An 8295-nucleotide genomic window follows, 5' to 3' on the forward strand; every position below is an offset into this window, starting at 1 on the left:
CCGCCTGGTGCCTGGGCACTATAAAAGAGTTTGCTCCCAAAACATGAGAGCAGGAGATCTGGCCCCACCCTTCCCCTACCCCATAGAGCACAGTACAGCTGATCCTGTTGATGATGTCCTGGGTGAGCCAGATGGAGGTTACGAGCAGGGGAGAGCTGACCCTGTGGTGGCACGGGCAAGGCAGAGATGCTCTTCTCCACTATTCCCTCCTCACCTAGAGCAGATGGGAGAGCTGGACCTTGGGTAATGATAACAAGAGAGCTGTCCCAGACGCTCACTGGCTGCACTTCACCTGAGAAGCACAGTAGACCTGGACTGGATGGCATTGTCGCTGATGAGCCGGTCCTGAGGGCATGAGTGTGGGAGAGCTGGCTCTGGCTTTTGTCAGATGCAGCCTTGGGTGAGATACCCAGGGACTTGCTGGAGAGCGTGTCGCAGTGGTGTGGGCGACGGAGGGCTAGTGGACTGACCAGCTCTGACACCAACCAAGGGCCAGATCCAGAGCTTCATGTTGGCTGTCCTCAACATCTACCCCATCTATGAAGTGCCGGAGCGCATGAAGACACTGGTCCCACAGATCCAAAGGTGGAGGATCTCTATGACATTCATGAGAAGTCTTGGTGAGGATCCAGTATTGACAGTGAAACAGAAGCCAAAGGTATTGAGCTGAAGAATGACTCATTGCAATGAACTTTGGAGAGCCACAGATAGCAGCGCCCCCTGCTGCTTCCCCGGCACAATGCGCCCCTGATGCGCATGCGCAATGCGCCCTTGAGTGAGCCCCTGATGCGCATGCGCAAATGCGCCTATGAGCGAGCCCCTTTTGCGCATGCCTGAAGGCATAGCGTGAGGTGGCATGATCCGAACAAGACATAGCATAAGGTGGCATGATCCGAACGCACCAACCAAGAGCGACAACGTGGCAGTCTCTGATAGGACCAGGCACACTATAAAGGTTCTGTGGGAGCTTTTCCCGAGGTCACTCCGGTAGTCAAAGTTCCTGAATAAACTGCTGCAAGAAGAGTTCCCGGTGTTGGCGTCTTTCATGCTGGTCGGGGGTGGCATCGACAATGAACATTTTAAAGTAAAGAAGTGTGCATAAAAGAATACACCGTAGGACACACTGTGATAAGCTGCAGATTCCACAATGAGATATTGTTCTCTTTCTTCTTTTGGAGGCAAAGTTGCAAGAGTGACATGTGGTTATAAAGGGACAGGGAGATGAGTGGTATTGTGGTGCATGTTGTGAAATTCCCAAAGAATTAATATAAAATTAAATAAAAAATTTTGCTGCATAAGAAATCAAATAACAATGAAAACTATCATAAAAATTAAGCAAGGATGTTTGAAATGAAACATGCTTGCAAATTCATGGAGAAGTACAAGCACAGAGACTCAGACTGAGCAGTGGAATTTTGTATTACTATCTTCATTCATATGCACAAATTCATGTTGTCAAATCTTATTCATTTATCTTAGGGCTTAAATATAATATCCTATTGTGAAATCTCCAAGTGTCTTACTTGAAAATAAAAGAAGACACCTCTCATGAATAGAACGCACTCTGACAGGAAAAATAAAATTTCAAAAAAGAGAATAAATGCGAGTCAAGTTATTTAATTCCATGTGATTAACTAATAAAATTTTGCCCTGACTTTCTTTGACAGAATGTTGGAGTATGGTCTGATGCTTTGTACTTGTTAATCGCTTGAGCCTCAAGATTCTTACTGCAGAATGTCTTGTACCACAAATATTGCTGCTTGACGTTGCTTCTTTATTTGAATAATAAACAAAACTGATACCTGGGCAGGGTCGGAGGAAGGTAGGCATGGCAAAAAGAGGATCTTGAGAAAGAAAAGGAGTCAGATAGTTGAAAAGAAGATGGAGAAGGATCTCCACGGGATGGGAGCCCGTCACATGGGCCTAAGAAAGGAACTCTGAGGTACCACATGAAAGAAATGGCCTACACTAACAACTTTAGCAAGTATTTGTGGATTATGGAGGTGAGCTAGCAAAGACAGAAATTATTAGAATCAGATGGCATGAGATGGAGTCTGTGAGATATGGAAGGTCGTTTCAGTGATTAATATCTTCCCTTCCCCTAGTGAACCAAGGCTATTTTAAAGTACAACGTTGTCTGTGTCTTTTCTTCATTGGTTTTGGGTTAGGAAATACTACCGTATTAACTATTATCTAATAATAAACATTTATTAGACCATATGTTTCAATTAACCACAACAATAGACACTGATGATTTCTGATCTACAGTCTTTGCTTCCTCCCCCACCTCTTTTATATGTCTCCATCTGCCTGTAAGAATGCCAGAAGAATCGCATAACTTTGCCCTTAGCTTTCAAGACCGTGACAGATCTTTCTTGGTTTTGTCTGTACTAAGATAAAATGTGCCCCATTAATGTCAGTAGAAGAAAGTGAGTTTTCTTCTTTAAGTAGCAGAACACTGTGGCTGAGCCTCATTCCTTTCTTTTGTCTCCTGTGAACTGAAAAATCAAAATACTGACACAGTGAAATGCACGAGTTGAGAAATAGAATAACATGTCACTGGGTTGAGTGCAAGATTTAGATATTTTCTCACAAATATAAAATCTGATTTCTTTCAAGTTAGTGGATAAATATGACCGATGTTATCAATCTGGTAGCTCAACTTTTAACTTCATGTACTCAAGTGTCCTAGAATTTAGTGATACTATTAGAGAAGGGTTCTTGCATTTTAAGATAAATGCATATAGAAAAACCACAAGGTATATTGAAGTTGTCAAAATGTATTACCATATAATACTGACTTAATTTAGTTTTAATAACAAAGTTGGATAAATCCTAGCACATCCAATAGATAAGTCAATCATATCTAATTGTCCATTATTGGACCTATTTGATTCATCTTTGAATTAATGTAATGTACATTATTGAACTAAAATATAATAATGTCTACGTGTGCACATTTTCACTCCACCATAAAGATTTGTATTCCATTAATTATCTGCTTATAATTTAAAGAAGGATTATTTCTTTTTTGCTTTACTTAAGCTTTCAATATGATATGCTCTTGAGCTTTTAATTAGCAATTTTTATTTTAGGTCACAGAAATAGCCATTGTGTATGAGTTTTTACCACAATACTATCTTTGAAATTTTCTGTGAGGTGACCTTGGGAATGTTGTTACAACTTTTAAAGTCTATTTGCCAGAATTCTGAAAATTCTTTGAATTATGGATTTTTTTCCTTTATGTGAATGTTGCTAGGATTAGAGATGGATAGGAGATTTTTTTTTCCGATTTTTCACACTGTTCAGTGTTTCCTGAGTACAACATCGATTCTCATCTGATTTCCCTCATACTTTTCTGTTAAGACCCAGGCAATCACCGCTGACTTTCATCACTTGGTGATTGTAGAACCACTAAGAGGAGCCAAGGCTTTGGAAGAATTGACAAGCTTGGAGGTAAAGTCATTGACATCTTGAAGGCGTTTGAAATGCAGATGCATTGGAAGAGGATGTGATTAGTCCTGATGAGATTTGCTGTGCCTGTGTGGGCTGGTCCGGGGAAGGTGCTCTCCTTGTCTCAGGAGAAAGGAACAAGGCAAGAGAGAGGACGGATGGATGGAGGGTGGGAATGGGATGATAGGAGGGCAGAGGCTCTGAGCAGGATATAAAGTGAATGAATAAATTATATTACTTTTTAAAAAAGCAGATGCAGAAAACGATTAAACATACTTTAGTTTCCTACCATTGATGTAATTAGTTTTGACCAAATGTGTTGCATATCATTGAAACTTTTTATCTGTAATTTTTTATTTCTGACTTTTTATTATATGTACTTTTTGATAAGGAAAAAAAATGAATTCAAAGTCTGTCTCATTTTAGCTGTATCTTTTCTCCAAACTGTTAGGACACTATTTTGTCAGTAGTGAAACTTGAAGTATTCCTGTCAGAAGCAACCTTCAGGGAGCATAGGTTAAGTTACCATTGAGTGCTTTATCTTTTCTGAATTTGTGTGGTTTTGAGAGCCCTAACATGACAATTAGATATATTCAAATTTAATGTGAATCTATTTTAAAAGTGCATATGGAGCGAGAGAAAAAATGTTTGGTATATGTCAGTTACTCCTAAAAGTACTATTGTATGTATATTAAAAATATAAAAGTCCTGTAACTTTGATTTAAAACACTATTATACTTACATAGTAAATATCCATTATCCCCACACACAAAGGCTCTTATATGTATTTACATTACCACTTGTCATTTAATATTTTAGATGATGTTTAAAATGCATAACAAAAGAGGGTTGCCTTTGCTTCCTTCTGCAATGGTCACATATCTAGCCTGGATAATTAAAAGTCATATTATCAAACAGATACATTTCTTCAATTTAAACATTGGTAGATTGTCCTAAATTATTACCTATACATCTTACATCATCGACATTCCTAGCAATGTTACTAGGCTCTCCTGATTTCTCACTTCTTTGACTAAAATAATATTGTAGTAACAAAACAAAACAAAACAAAAAATAGAAAATATTTATTTGGTTTTAAACATGATAGGTGAAATGATTCTCTTGTACTTATTTTAGCTTTCATTTGTTTGAGTGATGCATTTGTTTTCAAATGAGCATTATCAAATTTTGCCCTCTGAATCATGCCTTTGACCTTTTGCTATGTTGTGACACTTTTAGTATCTTGAAAAAGATAAAGAAAACTTTATGTAGGCAGAAAAAGACTAAGCACTTTCCAAATTGTATATGGTAAATACACGTTTAGTCTTTTACTTTGTGTAGTGAGGCTTAAAAGGGGCTCCCTCTTTCAAAGACATGCTAAGAATGGTCTGGAGATACATAATAAATCTGAAGGGAAACTGTCTGAAGTAGCCCTATATTAAAAAAAGAAACTAATCTGTTGTTCCTTGTAGTGTTTTGTTCTGTTTTTATTTTAAGCACAAAGGGAAGGTATTTAACAAAGCTTAGGATAAGCGAAGGGATGGGGGAAAGAATGATGCTGACGAAAGGGCATAAAATATAAACTAATTAATCCCTGTTGATATGGGTGGTGATGGCAGTAATAAAATATTTTGTATTATGATATTGCTAAGTAATATTTTTAATCATTTGATAAATTGATGCATCAATGCAAATACATGATTTTCACCTTAATTGACAAAAAAGATAGTTCATTCTTGAACAATATATGAGTGACCATGACCTCATAACAGAAGCTCAATTAATTCCAAATGTCATGTACCAACATGGTAACAGGTCAATAAAAATCTTTATAGTAACAGAAGATAGAAATCATTAATTAAAAATACTTTTAAAATATATTCGTAGAAACTTTTAGTCTTTCTCTCCACATCACTGAAGTACAGTCTCAAAGAGGTTTCAAAGTAAAAAGTAGTTCTTTTTATTTTCTTTTTAGTTAAAAACATTTATTCCTTCTCTAGTCTCTGATGGGGTTGAGAGCAGCTAGTGTAGTTTTACAATTAAGCTTAGTTGTTTAGGGATTAAGACATTTTAGATCTAGATAGAGATTTTAAGTTGATGACAAGATACGATAGATATTGATTTACATTCAGAATTTTAGATGCACCAAGATAGGAAAGGTGTTTTCTTCAAGGCGGCCAAATGCAAATAACCCAGACACTATGAATATAACATTTATAGAATATTTGATTGCTTCACGGTTCTTCCTGCTGTATGTAGTTTATTGTGGATATGTATAATAATACAAATGTGAATGTAAAAATATTTAATAAAAATTGTATAAAAATATTCTTTCATACTATTAAATCCTGACCACAGCCTCCCTTCTCTCCCCTCCTCCGGGGTTCCCTCCATATCTCCTTTCCCCAGTTCTACTGTGTCTCAGTTTCCCTTCATAAAAGAGCTGGCCCTCCCGGGGATAAACCCTAAACACGGCATAACAACATGCAATAAAACTGGAAACAAGCCCTCATATCTAGGCTCTATGAGACAACCTAGTAGGAGAAAAAAGGGTCCAACAACAGGCAAATGAGTCAAAGACAATACGGAAGTAGAAGTTTCCTGGAACCTATGAGGGTGACCCTAGTGAGGGATCCAAGTTATGGTGATTCTTTTTTTTTTTAATGTGTTAATCTCTGAGATTATAACATGATTACAACATTTCCCCCTTATTTTCCTCTCTACAGACTTTCCCATGTATATGCCTTGCTCTTTTTTCAAATTCATGACCCAAATTTTTATTGTAATTATATATGTATAAATATGCATAAATTATATATGTATAAATATATATGTATAAATATACATATATATAATTAAATACATATATACAAACAGATCATTTTGCATAATGTTCCTTATATGTATATGTTTTCTGAGAGGACTGTTTAGTACAAATTTGTATAATCTTCACCAAGGAAGAGTATTTTTTTTTTTTTTTTGCTCTCAGCATCCTTCAGTTGCCTCAGTTACCTGCAGTTCTTTGCCTAAGATTGAGGCCTCGTAGCTTTCCCCTATCAACATAAACCTATCTATTAGTTTCCTCCTTGTTCAAGTCATCTTTAGGAAACCATGTTGGTGATACTTCATGGGTATAGATTCTGAAACTCTCTGTTCCTTGGGCTCTCACAGTCTTTCCACCCTCTTCCACAATGCTCTCTGATCCTTAGGTACAGGTAGAATCAGATGTATCAGATGTGACTCGGATTCACAACTCTGCACTTTCATTGGTTGTGTTTTTACTTAGTGGTGTCTTTCTATTACAAAGAGAAGTTGCCTTAGCGAGGGGTGAGATATTCATGTATCTGTGGCTATAGGGACAAACATTGGAATGTAAATAGGGATCATGATAACTTAGCAAAGTGGTGGAGATATATTTTCCGCTAAGAACCATGGCTTCACTATCTCTGGGAAACTAGTTGTCTAGGTTTCCAGTATCAAGTATGAGTTCTCTTTTTTTGACTATGCCTTAATTCCAATGACAGTGCTGCTGGTTACCTCCGAGTTTGTGTGCCACCACTGCAGCCCTAAAGTAACTCCGATTCTTGTTAAGGTTCATAGTGCTGAGAGCTGGGTAGGACTTTTGTTGCTCCATTCCATTGCCTTCTGGTGCAATGAAAGTTAGCCTATAGCAAGGATCATTGCAGAAACTTTCCTTTGCTTTTGGGTATATTAATAGGTGTGATAGATTTTCCTATAGTCCATCCATCTATCTATCCATCCATCCATCCATCTACACATACATACATACATCATATTGTTCACTATAAACATACCCAATAACATTTGTCTCTTATAAATTATTAGAAGCACATAACTTAACAGTTTAGAATGTCCAGAACATATCCTATTAGCAAAAAAAATTAAGTCTCATATATCTATTACTTCCATGCATCTAGAAAACTATACTATATTTAGAATAGGTGTTGTAAAACATAAAACCCTTCACAATCTGTACAAGGGTTCAATTTTACTCTTTTGTATGTGTACCTGAATTTTGCCTGAATGCAGGTTTCTGTGCCATACGTTTTCCTAGTAACGATAATGGACAGAGATAGCGTCATTCACCTGCAACTCAAGTCACACATGGTTATTATTAGCCAAACATGAGTGAAAGAAATCCATTCCGTGCCCATTACAAGAACATCTTGAGCACTTCAGCCCCAACTAATTTTTTATACTTATCTGTGTGTGTGTAAATTTTTTATTAATTTATTCATATTACATCTCAATGGTTATCTCATCCCTTGTATCCTCTCATTCCTCCCTCCCTCCCATTTTCCCCTACTCCCCTCCCCTATGACTGTGACTGAGGGGGACTCCTCTGCCTTTATATGCTCATAGGGTATCAAGTTTCTTCTTGGTAGCCTGCTATCCTTCCTCTGAGTGTCACTAGGTCTCCCCATCCAGGGGATGTTGTCAAGTATGAGGCACCAGAGTATGTGTGAAAGTCATACCCTAGTCTCCACTCAACTGTGGAGAATGTCCTGTCCATTGGCTAGATCTGGGTAGGGGTTTGAAGTTTACAGCCTGTATTGTCCTTGGCTGGTGCCATAGTTAACAACACAAAAATATATAATGTGTCATAAATAAAACATCTGGGAGCTCAAATGTTCATTGGGAGGGTTTGATTTTTGCTATCTGAATTCTGTTGAATCTGACACATCCAGTTTTCAAATAAGTTTTCAAAAAAAGAGAAAATAGAAAGTACCAATATTACTAAACTCTGAATTTACAATAATGAGAGAATCCAACTATTTTCATGGCCTTTGCGCACATTTATACAGATAATGGCAAAAGGAA

The 8295-nt window shown here is 37.3% G+C and overlaps 1 long non-coding RNA gene across 1 annotated transcript; it reads left to right on the forward strand.

Moving 5' to 3' along the window:
- The first annotated feature begins 816 nt into the window (after window positions 1–816).
- Window positions 817–1023, forward strand: LOC311609569. The gene is made up of 2 exons (XR_014783445.1): window positions 817–851; window positions 883–1023. It is a non-coding gene; the product is annotated as an uncharacterized lncRNA (long non-coding RNA).
- Window positions 1024–8295: the final 7272 nt, after the last annotated feature.

This window comes from Acomys minous (genome assembly GCF_964271855.1).
Source record: "Acomys minous genome assembly, chromosome: 12".
NCBI classification, from domain to species: domain Eukaryota; kingdom Metazoa; phylum Chordata; class Mammalia; order Rodentia; family Muridae; genus Acomys; species Acomys minous.